Here is a 20,118-nt window from a genome sequence, read left to right as displayed (position 1 = left end):
GAGAAGCTGCAAAGGGGAGATTAAAAGGCCCCTGGCTTGAGTTTTGGCAGGTGTGCAAAGGGCCGCTCCCGTGTTATCTGTCCCTACACCTCCCAGCGGCGAGCGCCGGCTGGGTTCATAGGAGGCGCTCAATAAATTCTCATTGACAGGGACACTCTGAAACGTCACCTCCCGCCGCCTGTGGCCTCGGCCGGGAGAAGGGCCAGTGTGGGGAAGTGAAGCTGGCAGCTGGGGGGAGGGGGGGCCACGCTGCGCTCCGAGAGAGGCGGGGAATGAACGCGCAGCGGCCAAGCTGAAATGTCACCTGAAACACGGATCCCTGCAGGTTAAAAAACAGCTCTCCTGGCACACCGGGGCGGGGGCGGGGGGGGGGGGGGAGGGGGGACAGGCAGCCAGCTTGTGTTGCCATAACAAAGATAATTAACGTGCTCCCAGCCCAGTGTGGACGTCCAGTAACCCAAGCTGGGAATTCCAAGCCTTCAGACGGGGCCAGGAAAAACCGGCCTTGCTGGCTGACTCCGCAAGCCCCTGCGAGTCCCTGGGGCAAGAAGAGAGGTAGCAGGCAGGTCTTGCCTGCATTCTTCTGGAAAGGTAGGAGCCGCCAGCACCCACCCCTCAGGTAGGGACGCAGAGCCCAGAGGCCCCTCCTTCTCCAGAGCAGGAAGGGAGAACAGCACCTGCCCAAGGGTCAAGGGCACTTAGGAACTTAGGGGAGCTGGGAGGGCTCAAGTTTGGAGGTGCAAAACTCAGGTCTGCCACCGAGTGGCGCTGCGTAGACTTTGCTCTGGTGCCTCCGGTGGGAGATGCGGACAGAGCCCAGGGGCAGGCGCCTTCTGCTTTGAAACCACAAGGCTCTATCGGATCTGAAGCCCCTGAACTTCCCCAAAGACAGGGAAGTCATTGGCGGCCAGACGGCTGCCCGAGGCGACAGTTTTGTGCAGGCCACCGGAGGGTCCAGAGGGGTCCTCTTCTAGCTGTGAGCGCTGGTGCTGGCCTCCAAGCCCCTCTGCTTGCGCCCCAGTCTGCACAGCAGAATCACCTGGGGAACTCCGAGCATTCTTTAGCCTAGGGCAGGAACCCAGAGGCTGTGGCCTAGCTGGGTTCGGGGACACCGGGCCACTCGGCGAGCTTAGAAAACCAAGCTTGGGGATCTATACAAACCCTTCGCAACTTTGACAAGCCAGGATTCTGAAAGCCGTCCCCAACAGGTCAGGGCCTGCACCAGAGGGCAGCCCTTGCTGCCTTGTTTGGAGTCTGGCCCCGCAGAGAGGACGGGGCCTGGAACCAGGACAGGCCCCACAACCCCTCTCCCCGGCCCTCCTCCGCAGGCGGGGCTGCTCTCTCACCAGCTCCGGACTCAGGCTCCCAAGGGTTCACAGAAAGCCAACTCCCAGGTGTCAAAACCCCGCCTGCTCCAGCTGCCCCCACCTTGCCCTTCTCGCAGCGTTCCTACTCTTGCCTCGACACGAAGTGACAAAGCCGACCCAGCGCGGGCCATCAGCACCCCCTCCCCACAACACTTCACCCAGGGGTCAGGACCACGCGGACACAGGCTACTGAGATCGGCGCAGGCTTCAGCAGAGCCAGCCCCGCTCGCTTCCGCGTCCACCTGGGCGGGGTGGAGACTCCCGGCACAGCAGGCAGCAGGGATGACACACGGCCGGCCGGGTCGGAGCCTGCGCCCTGGGCCCCCTCACCTGTGGCGTGGCCCGGCTGAGTCAGGCGGCGGCCTGCGCCTCAGGTTCCGCCGTCCCCACCGGTGGAGACGGCCTGTAAACACAGGGTGAGCAACTTTTACGTGCCCCAAGCTTAAGTAACACTGACCGAGACCCATAAACAGGCTGCTGACTCGGGGTTCCCCACCCCCGCTCCGCTTTCCAGTCTGGGGCGGGGGGAAGGGCACAGAGTCCCCCGGGGAGAGGGGCCAGCCGGCCAACCAGGCCAAGCACCCCACCAGGACCTTCTGGCCCACCATCTCCGCCTCCTGGAAATCGGCTTAGGCCGGGAGGTTCCCACCCAGAGTAGCTGAGCCTTTGTTCCGGGGCCTTCACAAAAGGAGTCCTTTTTTTCATCTGGTGGTCTCGCTTTTTGTTTCCAAACCCCGACCTGTGTGGGCCCCAGATAAGGCACCGCAGGGGTTAACAAGGGTTTAATGTATTTTAGATGCACTCCGCTGACAAAGGCTAGTTTACAAAACAACGGCCAAATCGACTCAACTCCCGGCTGGTAGCCACCACCCAGCTGGGGGCCAGCTTGGGGTGGGGGTGGGGGTGGGGGTGGGGGGGCGCGGCTTCCCCACCCGGCGCTCAGCCCTCAAAACTTACAGCCGGCGCTCCCGCAAGGGGTCTCCCGGACCCAGCGAGCTGGATGGGGGAGGTACCCGAGGCACCTCTCCCCCCCAGTCCCGAGAACCCCCCTTCTCCCCCTGCGCTGGGAGCCTCCACTGCACACTTCTCAAGTGGTCCACTGGTTCCCCACCCGGAGCCGCGGAGGGCGAGCCCAACTCCCGCTCCGCCTCCACGAAGGGAATTTAATTAGCCTGCTGGAGAGGCGGGCGGGCGGCCGAGGAGGTGTCTCTGGTGCTGCAATATAATTGAATCGGCTCCACTCGGTCGGGCCACTCGCCGCCCATCAGCGCGGCCGCGGGCCCGGGAGGGCTGGGGGCGGGGAGGCGCATCCAGGCGGAGCAGGAAGGGCTGGGGAGGGGAAAAGGGCAGCTCGAGAGTGGGGGGCGGCGGATGCAACCACCCTCCCACCTCCGAGGCTGGGGCAGCCATCTTCGGCAGGAGGAGGGGCAGGGGCACCGCTCCAACGCGGGGGGGGGGGGGGGGGAGGGGGCAGCGGAGCCCGGGGCGGGCCCTTGGGAAGCAGAGTGTGGGGGTCGGAGACCCGGGAGCCTGCAGCTCTGCCCTCCCGGCGGTCTCCCCCGCACCAAGGGGAGGGGGAGGGGAGCAAGACAAAAACCCTAACCGCGAGTCCCCAGTCCGCGAGCTCCGCCCCCCCCCCTTCCAGCCGCCGCCGGCACCTGCCGTGGGGGTGCACGGCCGCCCCCCTCGCTCCCGCCACCGCCGCAAAGTTTTTGCCCCGGCTCCGGAGCGTCGACAGCTCGCCCAGAGCCCCCTAGCTTCCCGTCCCCCTCCCCCGCTGCGTGCACCCTTACACGCCCCTCGCCGGGAGCGGCCACCGAGCCCGGGCCCCGCGGCGGCCCGTGTCCCCGCCCCGGGCCAGGCCGCCCTGGTTCCGACCCGTGCGGGCGGGGGGCCTTTGGTCGCCTGCCCGCCCGCTCGGCTCTTATCGCCGCTCGCACTCCGGGGGAAGTTGACCAGGAGCCGTTGGCGGCCAACCCCGCGGAACCCGCGAACTTGGAGGAGGAGACGCGGTGGAGTGGGGAGGGGGGTTGCGGAGACCACCCACCACCCGCCCCCGCCTAGCGCGGCGCGCTCACCTTTCATGCCAGGGCCCCGCAGCTCCGCCTCGGCTGACACATGCTGGAGCCACCGTCGCCCAGTGTTTGTCTAAACTGCTTATCTCACCCCGGGCTGCGCGGCGGCGGTGGCGGCGGCTCGGGCCGCTGGGGAGGTGGAGCTTCCGGGGCCCCGGCCAAGAAACACCTGCTGCTGTCGCCGCCGCCGAGGACACACCCAAGCGCAACGCCGCCCACTCCCGGGCCACTGGCTCGCTCCAGGCTCCCTGACCTCAGCCAGCGGGAGGTGTCGGGTTTCAGCCGCAAACACACACACGCGCGCGCGCGCACGGACGGGCGCCCGGGTACACTCGCGCGGGCACACGCCCCTCCCCGGCCTCATCGGCCAGGTGAGTCGAGGACACTAAGCAGGTAGGGGAAGTGCCACCCTCAGGCTCCCGGGGGGCCCCTGGCTCGACCGCTCAGGGGTCCCAGATACACTAGTGTCCGAGGCCCGCCACTTAATTGCACAAGTAGGGGGCGGTCAGTTCCAACATGACCGCCACGCCGGCAGAGCCCTAGCAGGTCTCGTGACCACCGCGTCCCCAGTGCCTACAACAGTGTCTGGCACAGAGCAGGCCCAATAAAGAGCGGATAAACTCGTGGTCTGGAGGCCTTTGGGAGGAGAACTTTCTTGGAGCCGGTGAGCCTGTTGGCGGCGGCGCAGGGTGGGGTGAGGGCAACACAAGATAGGCCGGGCGCTTTATCCTCCCGACCGCCCCTCCAGATTCGTGACCTTACAGCCACAACTTGAAAGGGCTGAATGTGAAAACCTCGAGCCTCTGCGCCTTCCCATGCCCAAATTCTAGGAACTGCCCCCTCCCGTTGTTAGAAGCAACTTTTGGGAAGGCCCCACGCCGGGCCAAGGGGCAGTTCTTTCAAGAACCCACGTCTCAGAGGCTGGGGAGTCCACGAGTCCACGGAGGCGCCGCTCCACCAGCGGGATCATTAAGTAGCTGGGGTTGCGGTCAGAGGCGAGGCCGCCCGCCTCCAGAAACTGGCAAGACCCACTGGGCCTCGGGCCCCAGCGCAGCGCCTCCCCATTCCTGGCACCCCCCCCCCCCCACCACCCTACCTCACCCAGGCACTTGACAGACTGGAATGACTCAGGGAGCGTCCTGAAATTCCTGGGCACCCACAGGCGGCTAGGCGAAGGACTGCGGGCCCCAGCCTTCCTGCCCCCAAGCCCACCCCCGCTCCGCCCCGCCCCCACCGGCGTTGGGCGCAGACCGGGAGCCTGTAGCCCACCCCCGCGCCGCCTGCGTCTCCAGGAAGCGCCGGGTTAATGGGGCACGCCTCGCCCAACGCCCCTGGCCCCGGCGCTATCCGGCGCCCCGGGGTCTGACCCCGCGCGCGTCCCAAGCTCCCGGCAGTGTTGCGATGCCCCAGGGTCTCTCCCTGTACGTTCCCTTTTGAAAAGTCTCTAATCTACGGCTTTCATGCTTCTGGGCCCGGAGGCAAAGCGGGACCCCCACCCCAGCGCCGCGCGGCGGGTTTCAACTTTCGGACCCAGGTGCCAGCCCGCGCTTCAGCCAGCCCCAAACCTGCCCCGGGACATGCCCGCGCCGCGCTTGGCAGGCGCGCACGCTGCCTCCCCGCGGGCCCAGCCTCCCCCGCCTTCCTCCCTCCCTCCCTCCCTCCCTCCCTCTCTCTCCCTCCCCGCGCCAGCCCGGATTGCGATGGGAGGGAGCGCTGGGCGCCTGCCACCCCCCATCCATCTGTTCCAGATGACGCTGGCGGGCCTGGAGCATTCGGGGCCCGCGCCAGCGGGGAGCCGAACCCGCCTATGTGCCCGCTGCGGGCCGAGGGGCAGGGCCCCGACGGGCGCCCCCAAGCCACCCGCTCCCCTGCTCCACCTTCGACTTCGCGCCAGCAGGGGCACACGGAGTGGGGGCGCACACGGGTCGCGCCCCCGCCCCCCCCCCCCCCCCGCCTTGCACAAGGCTCCGAGCCGACCACAAACGAAAAGGGAAACGGACCCGCGAGGCCGGGCCGGGGGGCCGTTACTGGCTCCTACCTGCGGGCGCCGGCCGGCCCTCACACCGCGAGGGAGGGGCGCTTCCCCTGCACCACCGGCCTCCTGCGGGCCTCGGCCTCCGCCCGACGCCTTACGCACCGCACCGCACCGCACGGTATCTCCGCAGCGCGGCCTCCGGTCATGTATGCCCAGCAGTGGCCGGCAGATTCACCGCGGCCCCGGCGGCCAGAGCGCGGGGGGAGGGGAAGCGTCCGTCCCCGCCGGGACACACCGGCGGGGGCAGGGGAGGGAGGAGTCAGGAGAGAGTTCGGCGACAAGCCTAGGGCCTCAAAAACAAAATTAAAACCCTCTGGGGCTGCTCCAACGCTTTCCCACCTGAATTTCAGGCGGCGGGGGAGGTGGGGAGGGGAGGGGAGGGGAGGGGAGTAACATGCAAATGAGCATCTCGCACCTGGCCGGGGAGGCTCCTCCCAGCTGGCCCTTCCAGGCCCTCCAGGCCGGCCTCCAAATACCTCCTGCCGGGAGGGACACCCAGCACCCGCTTTCTCCCTTCAACCCTGGGAGGCCCTGTGAGGAAGGCGGCCCAGGTTCTTCCACCTGTTTGAAGAGGCCCACGGACAGCTAAGCAAAAAGTGGTGGGGTCGCCACTCAGGTTATCATTTGGCTCATGTTTAGAGTTGGAGGATCCATCCCGTGTAGACATCTGGTTCCACTGGATTGCGAGACGGGTGGTCCGGTCCCGTTTCACAGATGAGGAAGTTGAGGCCGAGAGTTGCTCAAGGTCACGCGGGCCCTGGTGCGAGGGGAGCCGCTCACACCTGGAGTCTCCTCCCCAGCCCGGCACCGCCGCGGAGGCGGGGGGGGGGGGGGGGGGGGAGGGGTTGGGGGGGGCGCTGCAGGGAACCCCAGCGACCACCGGGGGGCAGCAACGAGCCGGCGGAGTGCGCGTCGGTTTAGTTGTGCTGGCGGCCGCCAGGCGGGCTGGCAGGGGGGTGGGGGTAGACGGATGACACTCACTGTCAGCGCGCCCAGCTCGAGGAAATTAGTAATCCCGGGAGCACGGCCTCCGAGTTTAAGGGTGGGAATTGCTCTCCTGCAGCCCGCGTTCCTCGCTAACGAGGTTTGTAGCTTGACTCCTAATTTCCCGCCACTCGGGGCTCAGGCTGGCGGCCCTCCATTTCCCTCCAAGGCGCGTTCTTTCTCTTTCCTCCTCAGCAGCTCCCACCGCTCTGCCTCCCAGGACCTCCCCTCCCTCCTTCCCATTTGCTGGGAAACAGAAGGCAGAGACAAAAGGTTCGGGGTAAAAGGGCAAGGTGCCAGGGCCAGTCCTACGGGGGGCCAACGTGGGGACAGCTCCCTGAGCTGGGACACCTGCCCCTACCCTGCACCAGGGTTCTGCTTCCTACGTGCCAGGGGCGACAGGATGCGGGTGCATGCTTCCCTGCACCGTCAGCCCCCTGCCAATCTCAACTGTGCCTCCTGGTGCAGAAAGCAGGGTTCCTACCGCCCTCCCCGGGCTCGGAGCCCCTACAAGATGGATCCCTGCAGATCCAGCCCGGCCTCCTGAAGCCTGTGAAGTCTGCATGGCCAAAAAGATGAAAAACCCTCCGTCAAGGACAAGCCCCGGGCACCTCTTAAACCTGCCTACCACCTGAGGCTAGGAACTGAGGAGGAGGTGCGCGATGGAGAGGCACAGAGGGATGGGCTGGAAAGAAAGGGGTGCCTCTAACCACCATGGTGGGCATTCAGTCAGTCAACAAACGCACCAAGTGCCAGCGCCCTCCAGGAAACAAAACTGAAAGTGCCAGGCCAGCCCTCGGCTGCCCTCAGAGACCAGGCGACAAACCTCGGTGCCAAAGTGCTGTCGGGACGGGGGGGGGGGGGGGGGGGGGGGGGCGCTTCAGGACAGCGCAGAATGGAGAAGGCAGGAGGTGGTCGGCTACTCAACCCACCACCACCGCAAGGGCACCTACCTGGGCCAGGTGAAGTTCCCAGGAGGGTGGGCACTAGCAGGGACTGCTTCCCACCGGGTCCCAGCACAGGTGCCAGCCCCTGGTCTGTGACGGGCCCTTGGCACCACGGAGGGAATCCCACAGTCCTGGTCCTGGTCATCCTGCGTCCTTGTGGGGCCAGCGGGACGCTCAAGCACTTTAACAGTGCCCTCTGCCCCGATCAGGTGCTCCCAGCACACAAGGGCACCATCACTGTCACATGGCCGCAGCCACCTCATTCGGCACCTTTATCGGCAAATAGCATCAGGGACCCGGACGTCGTCGTCGTCGTGGGTGGGAAGGGGATATGGCTTCTGCCATTTACCAAACACCCAACACGTGCCAAGACAGCTCAGCCTGGGCCTTTTGAGGTGGACCGGGTGACCTCCATTACAAAGCCTGGCTAGGAGACCAGAGGTTAATTAACTTGCCTAGGGTACACACATTCGATCCGGGCCTGATCCAGACCCGGGCTGTCTGCCTGTACCTGGCAGCGTTTGTAATAATTACCTGCTGCAGACACCCCTGGGGGGTGGGGGACCCATCACACAGAGCCTGTCACCTGGGGACCTGTGCAGCACCTCAGCTTGAGTGGCCCACCCTCCCCAAGGCGCCGAGCCCAAGGGTGTCACCTGCGTGGGTGGGGCCCCACCGCGAGCAGCAAAGGTCTGCCCAGGCACCACTTCCAGCCCAGCGACCAGACCCCCCACCACTGATCTACAGAAGTTCTCTTTCTCCTTCCAGCCAGCACTGCCCAGAGCACCTCTCCCTCTTCAAAGCTGGACTCAAATCTTATCTCTTTCCAGAAGGCTTTTCCCTTCCCTGCCTCTGGAATTCATCCCTCCGGGCGCTGAGTCCCACACTGCAGTGGGTCTTAGACAATGTGAAGGGGTGGGGGGGTGGGGGGGGGGTCCGTGAGAAACACAGATCCCCAGGCCACTCACTCCACGGAGCAACCCTGTGGGCCAGGAGGGAGCATCCCTTGGCAGGCCGGGAGAGGGGGAGTCTGGGCCTCGCGGGCTCCTTCCCCTCCCCCGCACGGCGGCCTGGAAGGCAGAAGGACAGCAGCGGCGACACAGCCCCAGCCCCCTGGCACGCCCGGCGCGGTCCGACATCCCGCAGATCTGTTGAACCGGTAAACGGAGGGAGAGGGCGGCGACGGGGCGGGGGGGGGGGGGGGGGGGGCGGGAGGGCGGGGAAATGGGAGGGAGCGCCCCGCCCTCCGTCTCCTGCCGTGGGTCCCGCGGCAGGCGGGGCCGGCTGGGGGCGGGGCGGGGCGGGGCGGTGCTGGGGGCCGCGCCCGCCCCCACGCCCTCGCGGCCGGCGCGCGGTAGCCAAGGTCACCTGCGGGGGAGCAGCAAGGGTTAAGGCCTAGACGGCTCCCCCGGCCGAGGTGACGGGAGTTTGCCTCTTCACCCCGGGCTGCCCCAGCACTTCCTGCCCTTCCGCCAGCCTCCAAGCTGCACTCGGCACACAGCTGCACTCCCTCACAATCAGTTAACAGCTGTTTTGCATAGATTTTCAATTCTAATTGCCTCGCTTTGTGAGCGCCGCCGAGCCCCGGTGAATGGGGAAGCCGCCGGGCGGCGCGGAAGCGGGCGGGGAGGGGACACTCGACAGGGACTAAAAGGAAGCCGGTGGGCGCGGGGCGGGCTGCCTTTATTCCTTCTAAATAAGAAAAGCACACCCCTGCCACCAACTGCCGCCGCCCCTGCTCCTGCCTCGCCCGGCCCGGCCTCTGAAAGGCGCCCCCCCCACCCACCCCCCCCCCCCGCGCCCCAGCCCGTCCACCCCGCTCCCCCCCCCCCACACACACACACACGGCCCCCTGGGGGCGGCCTCCAGCTCCGGCCCCGCCGGGGGAGCCGTGCCTCCCTCCCCCGGCCCCCGGGCTCTCCGGGACCCAGATAGGGGAAGCTAATTGGACAATAAAGTTGAGCTGCGAGCAAACGCGCTCTCTGGAGACAGCTGGCATCTATAAAAGAGAAATATTTGCATTTAAAACCTTTAAACTTTATACGGCGGGGCCAGGCCAACGCGGGCGGAGAGGGGGTGGGAGACGGAAGGGGGCAGCGACTCGTGGGGGCCCGCAGAGGCTTTTCTGCCACTGGTGACCCCCGCCCCCCCCACCCCCCACCCCGCACCCAGTACCTGCAAGATGCCATTCGGGACAAGGATCGCCCGGGTGGCCCTCCCACGGGGTCACGCACAAACCTCCTTAGCTCCACCCCCATCTGGGGGCTCTGCAATGCCCTTCCCAGCTGAGCCTGCCGGGGCCGGGGTCCCCCACCCTCAGGGTGGGCCCGCCTGAACCGCTGCCCATCCCCCCCGGCCACCTGGGCAGAGCCTGGGCTCCCCTCCACAACCAGTCTCTCCCCCCTGCCCCCTGGAGGAGGGAGGGAAACGGCCCCCAGGCTGCAGCTTCCGGAAAAAGACGGTTTGCAAGGAGTCTCCCCCCTCCCCGCCCCACGGTGGCCCAGCGCCTCCCGACTCCCAACCCCTTTAGGGCACGGCTGGGTGAGGGCACTCGACCCCTTCAGCATTCGGAGCCCTGTGGGGGTGGCGCCGCCTTATCGTCTGGGTGAGGAAGTGGACGCGCAGAGACATCACCCCGCTTTCCAGGGCGCCCCCTCCTCCACGCTGCTGTCTGGGGCAGGGGGGCTGGGTTTCATTTCCTGGCTTGCCTACTTCCCATTTTTCATATCTGAGAGAAACCTGGCCACATTTTCCTACTGTCAACATTTGTGATGTAAAGCAGGAGAGAATATGTTCCTGAGTGGTCTTATTTTAGCAGGCTTTTATGAAATCGCAGAGCACTCAAAATCCCCGAATCCCATCTACCTGGCGGGCCTGCGCTGTGGGACAGGCGCGAGCTCCCAGGCTCTGCCTCCCAGGGCAGGCGCGGAACCTTCCGGGCAGGGGGCGGGGGGCACGGCCCACAGTGGTGGCCAGCAAGGCCCATTAAGCAAAATCCTCACCGGCCACTCGCCCCCGTCAGGAGAACACAGTCCCAGCGGCACCGTCTGGACTCCTGGGCCAGCAGCGTCCTGGCTCGGCATTCAAGGCCCCAGACCAGCTGTCTTTCGGCTTCACCCATCTCCCTCTTCTCCCCAGGGCACCACCCTCTGGAGCCACTTACCTGCTTCCACACCCTCCGCAGATTTTCCCACAGCCTCGTCCTAAGCACAGAATCACTGGGCATCTTTGCACCGACCTCGCACATGCTGGCATTCGGAGGGACGCGAGCGTGGGGACAGAGGGTCTGAGGCCAGAGACACTGGCCTAACTAAGCCTGCGCGACCCCCGCCTGGCTGGGCACATCGCCACCTCACCCTGTACTAATTTTGCCTGCTGTTGTCGGGCGAGCAACACAACCCTTCCCGCGGCTCTCGTGAGGCCTTCCACGAGAACATAAACCAGAAAGAGCCTCGCACGGTGCCTGGGACACAGTTGCAACCCAACAGACGCGCTGCCGTTCGGTTTCACGAGGAAGCGCTTCTCAGATGGGCAGGGAGGCCAGGCAGGCGACTGCACCAGTACAGGGGTGGGGGTGGGGGGGGGGTCGCTCTTGCACATCCTGGCAGGAACATCCCTGCCTTTGCCCATACGCAGGAAGAGGCCTCCAGGAGTCAGATACTCGGGCACTGTCCTCCTGGACGGTCTCCTGCAGGGTCTGCACAAGAGTCAGAAGGGTGGAGACGGGCCGGCCACCAAAGTCCCTTGGTTTCGTCGTTTTTTAAATGTTGGTGGCGCCTAGTCGGAACTTGCTTCTCAGAGATGCGTCTTTAAAAGTCACCCGACCCACCGGAACGTCCCCGCCCCAGATGAGGGGATAAACAAACATGGTTCAGCCACACAGAGACGTGGCGTCCTGACACAGGTTCCAAGGCGTGGTGCGTGGGAACGCACATCCGCACAACCCTGTCCACGAACGGTGTTCATTCGTGGCCGGAACCTGGAAACAACCTGAGTGCCCATCAAATGATACGTGGATTTAAAAAACCCCAGGTCCTGGCCACACGGCAGAATATTACTCGGTCATAAAAAGGGTGAAATACACGAGGCACAACGCGGGGGAGACTTGAGGGCTAGGGGAGGGGTAGGAGCGCGTGCTAAGGAGGACAAGGTTTCCTTCCGGGGAAGCGAAAAAAACGTTTGCACGCACCAAGATAGACGTGGTGGTTGTACAATTTCGTGAATGTACTGAATGCCTGAGTGGTTCAGTTTAAAATGGTTCATCTGGGGACGGCTGGGTGGCTCGGTTGGTGGAGCATCTGACTTTTGACTGCGCCTCAGGTCGTGATCTCACGGTTCGTGGGATGGAACCCCGAATCGGGCTCCGAGCTGACAGTGCGGAACCTGCTTGGGATTCTCTCTGCCCCTCCCCTGCTCGCTCTCTCTCTCTCTCGAGAGGAAGGAAGGAAGGAAGGAAGGAAGGAAGGAAGGAAGGAAGGAAGGAAGGAAGGAAGGAAGGAAGGAAGGAAGGAATGTAGGTCATTAATTTTATGTTATGCGAATTCTACTTCAATTTTATTTATTTTTTATGTTTTATTTTTTTACCGTTTTATTTATTTTTGAGACAGAGAGAGACAGAGCATGAACAGGGGAGGGTGAGAGAGAGAGGGAGACAGAATCTGAAACAGGCTCCAGGCTCTGAGCTGTCAGCACAGAGCCCGATGCGGGGCTCAAACTCACGGACCACGAGATCATGACCTGAGCCCAAGTCGGACGCTTAACCGACAGAGCCCCCCAGGCGCCCGTCTCCTGGGCATTTTGCCCCCGCAGGCTCCCACCCCTCACACAGACACATTCAGTGCTGTCTCTGCAGATCTGACCTCTGAGCCCTCCAGGTGGGGGGGGCTCACAGTGCCCTGTCCTGCCCCACAACAGTCCTTCGGCTCCAGGGGGAGGACCTGACGGGGAAAGGCAGACGCCTGTCGCGGAGCCGGGCTCCTGCCACGTGGCCACACCTGGCCGGAAAGCGGCCGGCTGTGATGCGGGCAGGGCCGGGGGGTCACTGGTGGCGGGGGAGCCCTCCAAGCCCGGCCCCCTGACCTGAGGCCAGTGTGGCCCCTTAAGGCAGGGCAGCGAGAGGGCCCCCGTAACCCGCACACCTTCCGCTGCGGAGGCCCGGTTCCTCCTCCTGCGCCCCGACACCCAATGGACACAGAAATCTGGGTGGTTCCCTCAACAGCTTCTTGGGAAGAAGCCTTCTTTGTAAACATTAATCAGCCGTCTTCTCGTTGGGAAAACCCCTACCTTCCTGGTCAGTAGACCACTGGCTTGCGTGGTGCTCCTGCCCCTCCTCCCAGTGCCGAATCCCTCCTGGCAGCAGCTAAGGTGTGGGGAGTGCTTACCGTGTGACAGGCGCGCTGCTCCTGGCACAGGAGGCTGAGCAGGGGTGAACCGGGGGCCCTGAGCCTAGACCGTCACCCTCCCCTTCCACGGCCCTGCACCCCCCCCCCCGCCCCCTCTCCCCACCTCTCAGGATGTCAGCGCCTGACAAACTCCTGGATTAATTCATCTACTGCCTGTTATTAAAATCCCAAACTGTCTCCCGGACAATCAAACCCCAGGTGCCCCCTTCCTGCCCGCCAACTGGACGAGCGAGGCCGGAAGAGAGAGAGCACAGGCCCGGCCTCGGCCCCCGCTGCCCACCAGCGGCCTGGGACAATAGGTCAATGCCAGGGCTTGGCCACCCACCCCAGCTCTTGTCGTATTTATGTCCTTATAATTTGGTCTCCCCACTGGAAGTAATCAAAGAGAGAGGATTACGTTGAAAGCGTCATTTCCTCTGTTGGAAGCTGCAAGGTGCTTTTCGCCCGGTGTCTGAGGTGCCCAGGCGTCCGCAGGGCCCCCAGCGGAAGGTTGGAGGCACTGGTGCACTGTCACCTCTCTCAATTTCCACCTGTGTGCCCCAAGACGGGACTTGGCTTTCCCTCCTGCGTGGCCCTTCTGGCCTCCGTCCGCCATGCTCCCATCCCAGAACCCCTGCCTCCCACCAGGGCCTCCAGCCTGGCACCAGAGGCCGTGCAGCCCCCCCTGCCTCACCCCACTCTCAACCTGGGCGTCCCACTGTGACCCAGCACCCCCCCTGCACCCGTGTCTCTTCCTCCCCACATTTCCCACCCCCAACCCTGCACAGGCCATCCTGGAAGTGTCTCACATAGTCTCTTTACACACCCAAGGCCCCCACCACGCCTGCCTGTCCTGGCCGTGTTCCCCGATCCTCTTCAGACAGGTTAGTGCGGACTTAAGAGCATCTCGTACCTTTGCTCAGGCAGCACCCACTGCGGGGTGCACCCTTCCCAGCCCTCCCCAAATCTCCCTAGTTTACAGCTTACCTCTTCCCTCAGGCCCTGGCTTAAATTCCGCCTCCTCCAAGGAGCCTTCCTGGATGTGGCTCTAACCCCCTCTAGTGGAAATCGACCTTCCCCTACCCAGGGTGACTTCAGCCATCAATCCAGCCTCGCTTATTTCTGGGCACCAGCTCTTAAATAAACGTTTGCCGAATTGATTTAAAGGAAATTAGAAAGCCCCTAGGAGGACACAAACCTTTATCAGCAACGAAGGCTGCGCGCATCCTTCCTGCCCCGAGAGAAGCCCAGCCAAAAACAGAACGTGGGAACCTCCCGGAAGGTACACTCGGCACCCTCTCTTGCTAGAACGCCGGGGCCCTTCCAGAGTCGTTAGGATGCAGTTTTTTCCATCAGCCGTCGCAGAGGCCACATCTCCCATGCCACACCGATCCCCACCCCCCCCACCCCCCCACCCCCGAGGACCCGGAGCGTTCTGCAAAGAGTCGCCAGGAAAACAAACGCTGGATTGTCGGTTGCTTTTTCCAACACTCCCGATGCTCTTACAAGAAATACACGGACAGGCGCGCCATCCCCTCTCCACGCCAACCTCCGCAGGCCGGAGTTCAAACCGGCCTCCTCTTGCAGGATGGACAGCAACAGCCGAGTGGGCCTTCCGCGTCCACCAGGGATGAGAGCTCCCGGCCCCTCCCCTTGGCCCACATACAGGGCTCGTGGCGGCTCCCTCCTGACCCGAGGCCTGCTCCCCGCTGCTCCCCGGACAGACCTGCCGGGCTAGCAATTTGAGCCGGGGGTTAGCGCAGCCCAGCTCAGGAGTTCTATTCCTGGCTCGGCCTGCAAATTGCTTCCTGACCTTGGGAAAGTCCCCACGCCGCCTGACCCCATCTGCGAGCGCGGCCACTGCTGTTCGCGAATAACCCGGGGTGGCGCCTTTTACAAGCAGGTCCCGCTGGAAGCCGCGCTGTTCGAGGTGACCCCGGTGTCCCCAGCAGGCTGCACGCGGCTGGGCGAGGAACAGTTGGCACAACACCTGGAGGCCGTCCCCAAGTGCTGGGTGCACGAGCAGGGCCCCGGTCTCTGCCTCAGATGCTCCCAGGGGGACCCTGCCTGGCCCTCTGTCCCCGGGGGAGGAATAAGGGGGTAACTGGCACCCTTCTGCTGCACAGAGGGGCGTCTCAGGGCCCTGGCCACGCCAGGCAAGCTCACCTCTCTCGCAGGTGACATCTGGCCGGGGTCTAAGAGGAAGGGGGGCGGGGACAGGGAGGGAGGGGCCATGCAAAGCGTTTCTCCCAGCCCCTCCACTGCCTGTGTGGTTTCTCTCGGCGACGGCGACGCAGAACAGCCAGACAGGTGAAACTCAAGCACCTGTTGTCACAGCCGGCCAGGGCAGCACCTGCACAGGAAGTGGCCCTCAAGGCCCAGCCCACTGCTCCATTAACCTGTGACCTCCAAGCTCCACCCCCCACCCAGGAAGCAGGCTGCCAGGGGTACCACCCCCCCCTTGCACCTCCCCCACTTTCTGAATTGGGGGGTGGGTCCCGGGTGGAGCCCAGGGACCTACATTTTCAGCAGGTGGCGGGGGGGGGGGGGGGGGGGAGCCCTGGGGCTCACCCTTCCAGAACCTCGGCGTCCCAGCTTGCTCTGACATCTGACTTGGGGCGTGATCCTCTTTTAAAAATTAGTTTTAACTTATTTTTCCCCGCCTCTCTCCCCCAAAAGAATTCAAAGCAGCATTACCAATCTCTGATACGGAGACGTGTTTATTATTTTTACGTTTTCTCCACGAAGCTCCCTGGAAACTCGAAGGGGAATTATATTCAGAGAGAATTGGGTCCCCAGCGTAAGTCAACATTATTCATTTAACAACTTCTATCGGCGCACGGAGATGTGAGCCGGGCCTTACCCGGAGCCGTCTCCTGCGGTTACTGTTAGATTTAATTCGCAACATCCGAGGAAAATAATTAGGGGGAGTGGGAGGGAGGAGGGTGTGGGGGGGCGCCCACGGCGCTGTGGCTGCTGGAGCCACCCCCCACCCTGTCACCCCAATTCGCCCACGGCCTCTCTCTCCGGCACAGAGCACACACCGCTCGCTCCATTCTGGGACTGCACACGCACACCAGGGGGCTGGTGCCCCCGAACCCATCTGCACAGAACTTTTGGGAGAATGGAAGCTCCCGCCAACCAGGCCACCCCTCCCTGGCGCTCAGCTGTTGGGGGAGCAGCCCCAGCCCAGGGCATCTGCTTGGAGCCCCTTCCCTGCCTGGCGACCCCCGGGAGGGACAGTCCCCTGGCCTCGGCCTGGATCCTCTGAGGTGGCCAGGGAGCTGGGGTCCAGGGGGATTAGGTGTCCCCAGTCAGCTCTTTGGAATGCTGGTGCTTTCGTTAGCACGAGTGAATTATCCTGGCAATTCCCGAAAAGATCCAAGTTGTTTTCTCTGTGTGTATGTGGAGGTGGGACAAAGAACTAGAGAGTCAGGCTCTCTGGGGGGGTGTGGGCACCCCAGTGAAAGCCAGGCCTGCTATCTGGGAGGGGAGGAGGGGGATCCAAGGCAGGGAGGACTCTCACGGCTCCCCCAGGCGACCAGGCCAGGGATCCTTCGCCGCGGAGAGCGGGGAGAGGCAGACAAGTCTCAGGGTGGCCCATGGGACACAGAAGGCAGGAATCTGCAGCAAAGAGCCTCGGGGCCAACCTTGTCCGGCCTGCTCTCTGAGAGGTGACACAGTGAAGGAACAGGAGACAGAACACAGGCCCGGGAGGAGAAAGAAAAACATCTTTCCTTGCAGACCGTCTTTGCAGAAGGGGTGAACGCTCTCCCTGACATTGTCCAGAGTTCAGGCCGGAGGGACCACAGCCCTTTTACATTACGTTCTTAACCAACACGTCGTCCCCAAGCCTGGGGAGCATTCCAGATCTGTGCCCCGCCACGTCTCCCTTTCCTCTCTCTGTTCCAAAGACCGCAAGGACACCCCCTCCTCCAAACGCCCCCCAGATCTGACCCCTATCCGCCAGAGAGGTTCAGTGATCTGATTCAAGCGACACAGCACCACGGACAGGATGAAAATTCAAATCTGATTCCGGGCTCGGACTTCCCCCTCTTTCTGGGAGAATCCAGAAAGTTCTGAGGCCAGTGCCAACTGAGGACAGCCTCTCTTTCAGGTAAGACGCTGCATTTGTGAATACGCTTAGGATAGTGCTGTCCAACAGAACTTTCTGGAATGTTCTCTGAGCTGTCCTAGCCGGTTGTCACCAGCCACGTGTGGCCACTGACCCCTTGAAATGTGGCCAGTGAGACCACATTTCAGGAGCTGAAATTTTAATGTTGTTTGATTTTACCTAACTTAAAAAAAATTTTTTTTTAATTTTTTTTTTAACGTTTATTTATTTTTGAGACAGAGAGAGACAGAGCACGAACGGGGGAGGGGCAGAGAGAGAGGGAGACACAGGATCGGAAACAGGCTTCAGGCTCCGAGCCATCTGCCCAGAGCCTGACGCGGGGCTCGAACTCACGGACCGCAAGATCGTGACCTGAGCCGAAGTCGGACGCTTAACCGACTGAGCCACCCAGTCGCCCCAAAAAAAATTTTTTTTAACATTTATTTATCTTTGAAAGAGAGAGAGAGACAGAGGGCGAGCGGGGAAGGGGCAGAGAGAGAGGGAGACACAGATTCCGAAGCAGGCTGCAGGCCCCGAGCTGTCAGCACCAGAGCCCGACGTGGGGCTCGAACCCACGAACCCTAAGATCACGACCTGAGCGGAAGTCAGATGCTTACCCGAGTGAGCCACCCAGGCACCCCTGAGTTTATCTAATTTAAAATGTAAAAATTAAACTGAATACAGCCAGATGGAGCACTGGCTACTGTACTGGACGGCACGGAATACAAAAATGACCCACTTTCCCAGCCACAGGTTGATATTCAGTCTGAGAGGTTACGTGGCAGGCTCATGGAGAAAACCATCTGCATATCGGAATGGAGGGCTTCCCAAAGAACAGAGCTGTAGTGAGTCCAGAGTCCTGCCCTCAAGGGGGTCTCCAGGAAAACCGTGGTCTGGAAACATCACAGGAGTCTGAGAACCCTCCTAACTGGGAAACTGTTTTGACACTTCATTTCCTGAGTGAGCAAGGGGTCTGCCCCACTCCCTTTAGGGGACACCATGATGAGGTCAGGAGAGCAGGTGCAACCCTCCCAGAGGTGTGACAGAGCAGCAGGCGAGGCAGCCCGGGATCTGCCAGAGAGAAGATCCCACTTTTAGAACAAGTATAGGGGCTATGGATGGATACGTGGATAGATGGATGGATAGAAGGAGGGAGGGACGGATGAGGAAGGGAAGAAGGAAGGGAGGAAAGATGGAAGGGAGGGAGGAAGGGAAGGAGGCAGGAAGAGAGGGAAGGAGAGAGGAAGCAAGGGAGGGAGGGAGGGAGGAAGGAAGGGAGGGAGGGAGGGAGGGAGGAAGGAAGGGAGGAAGGAAGGAAGGTAGGAAGGGAGGGAGGGAGGAAGGGAGGGAGGCAGGAAGAGAGGGAAGGAGGGAGGAAGCAATGGAGAGAGGGAGGGAGGGAGGAAAGAAGGGAGGGAGGGAGGAAGGAAGGAAGGGAGGGAGGGAAGAAGGGAGGGAGGCAGGAAGAGAGGGAAGGAGGGAGGAAGCAATGGAGAGAGGGAGGGAGGGAGGGAGGGAGGAAGGAAGTGAGGAAGGAAGGAAGGAAGGAAGGAAGGAAGGAAGGAAGGAAGGAAGGAAGAGGAAGTTGCTTAATGGATGGGCGGATGGATGGAAAAAAACAGAAAATATCTGCCATTCCAGAATGCGTCCAGAGCTTTGCCAACAGTCATCAGTGGGTTCGCAGGAAGGAAGACGCCAATGTTTTCTGGTCAGTAAGATCGTGACACCAGGGCCAGCCATCTGCCCCAGGGGTTCTGAGCCGGGAGGCAGGCCTATCACTCTCTCCGGGGCTAGGTCTCCGCCTGGGGAAAGGGGCCTTGAGCTCTCGGGCTGCCTTTTGTCAGGCGGACAATGGTAAGCTGAGCCCCCGCAGAGAAAGGACGCCTCCTGGGTCTCTCCTGATGCAAACCCCAGAAGACAGGATGCCAGAGCCTGGCAGGGCCAGCGAGGCTTGGGGAAGTCCTTTCAGGGAGGGCGCGGTCGCGGTCGCGGAGGGGCCCCCGGGGGGCCTGTGGGCAGGCGAGGGGGCGCCTGTGTTTGTCTGTCTGGAGCAGACTCAGACTCAGGGAGGCACAGGTCTGGGCAAGCCCCCTGCCCGCCCTCCCCGCGGCTCCTTCCCACCACACCGGGTGCCTCTTCCCTTAGCCTCCGGTGTCGCCAGCGGAGGGCAGCGCCAGGGCCGTCCCCTTAATGAGCCTTTGTAATTAGCAGTCACACACCTCAGCAGCCACAGGTACCGAGGACCTGCTTAGTGCAGCCGTCGCTTGGCAGACTTTATCCATATCACGTCCTTTGACGCTCCCAACAAGCCCACCAGCAGGGACGATTATGGTCCCCGTTCGACAGACGAAGCAACAGCCATGAAATGTGCTCGAGTCACACAGCGAGGGTGACCCGTGGAGTAAATCGGGAACCCAAACTCATAATGGAGGAAAACGCCCATCCCACGCTTGCTGCATGAATGAAGGTGTGCATGGGTGAATGAGTGCACACAGGACCGAGCAAAGCAGTTCCCTGTGGTCTGGGGACTGAGGCTCGGCGGAAGGCAAGGTTGCAAGGCAGGCGTCCCCGCAGAAGGCCCCGGCCAGGCGACCTGGCCAGCCCAGGATCCCCAATTCCCCCGGAGGCTACGGCGCTCACAGATGGGGCTTCCAGCAAAGAGCGGATGGATGGGCAGAGATGTGAGGCTCCAACCTCTGCCCACCTGCCCCTGCCAGCCTCCCAGGCTCCCCACAGCAGGGGTGGGGGGAGGGGGGGGACGCTGCCCTGTCAGAGCCAAACCACAGGCGGGCCAGGCCTTGGGCAGCCCCCACCGGATCCCTCCCTCCCCCGGGCCTCTCTCCTCCCTCCCTTTTCTGCAAAGAAGTCAAATTTGCCACTCTGATGCATTAACCAAGCCGGGTAATGAATGGCGAATGAGAGACGCAGGCCAGGCGCGGACCCCAGCAACCGGGCAATTTTCCAGGCTCTGCTTCCGAGCCCCTCCACTCAAGCCCCCGCCCGCCCGCCCTCCCCAGCCCCCCGCCCCCGTAAGAGAGAAGCAGCATGCTTCTGTCATCAGAACCGCATTGTTCTGGCCAGAAGAAAAAACGGGTCCAGCAGATGGCAGGTGTAACAAAAGCAGCTTGCTGTGGCCAAACCAATTATTTATCTAATTATGATTTACCACTTAACCACATGATCTTTCTGCAGAGTTGTGGGCAATTAAAACCAGG

The 20,118-nt window shown here is 62.9% G+C and overlaps 1 protein-coding gene and 1 long non-coding RNA gene across 8 annotated transcripts in view; both read right to left on the bottom strand.

The window, feature by feature from the left end:
* The window catches only part of GSE1 (Gse1 coiled-coil protein), a 394,460-nt gene that overhangs the window by 46,933 nt on the left and 327,409 nt on the right, over nt 1-20,118 (bottom strand). The gene's annotated exons all lie outside the window — the stretch shown is intronic.
* LOC131500211 (uncharacterized) lies at nt 2,139-4,498 on the bottom strand. The gene is made up of 2 exons (XR_009256183.1): nt 3,446-4,498; nt 2,139-2,696 (listed from the first exon to the last, which is right to left on the bottom strand). It is a non-coding gene; the product is annotated as an uncharacterized LOC131500211 (long non-coding RNA).

Source organism: Neofelis nebulosa, chromosome 17, assembly GCF_028018385.1.
Source record: "Neofelis nebulosa isolate mNeoNeb1 chromosome 17, mNeoNeb1.pri, whole genome shotgun sequence".
Taxonomy (NCBI): Eukaryota; Metazoa; Chordata; class Mammalia; order Carnivora; family Felidae; genus Neofelis; species Neofelis nebulosa.
Note: the sequence above shows the minus strand (reverse complement) of the source record. Positions and strands in the feature narration are given on the sequence as shown.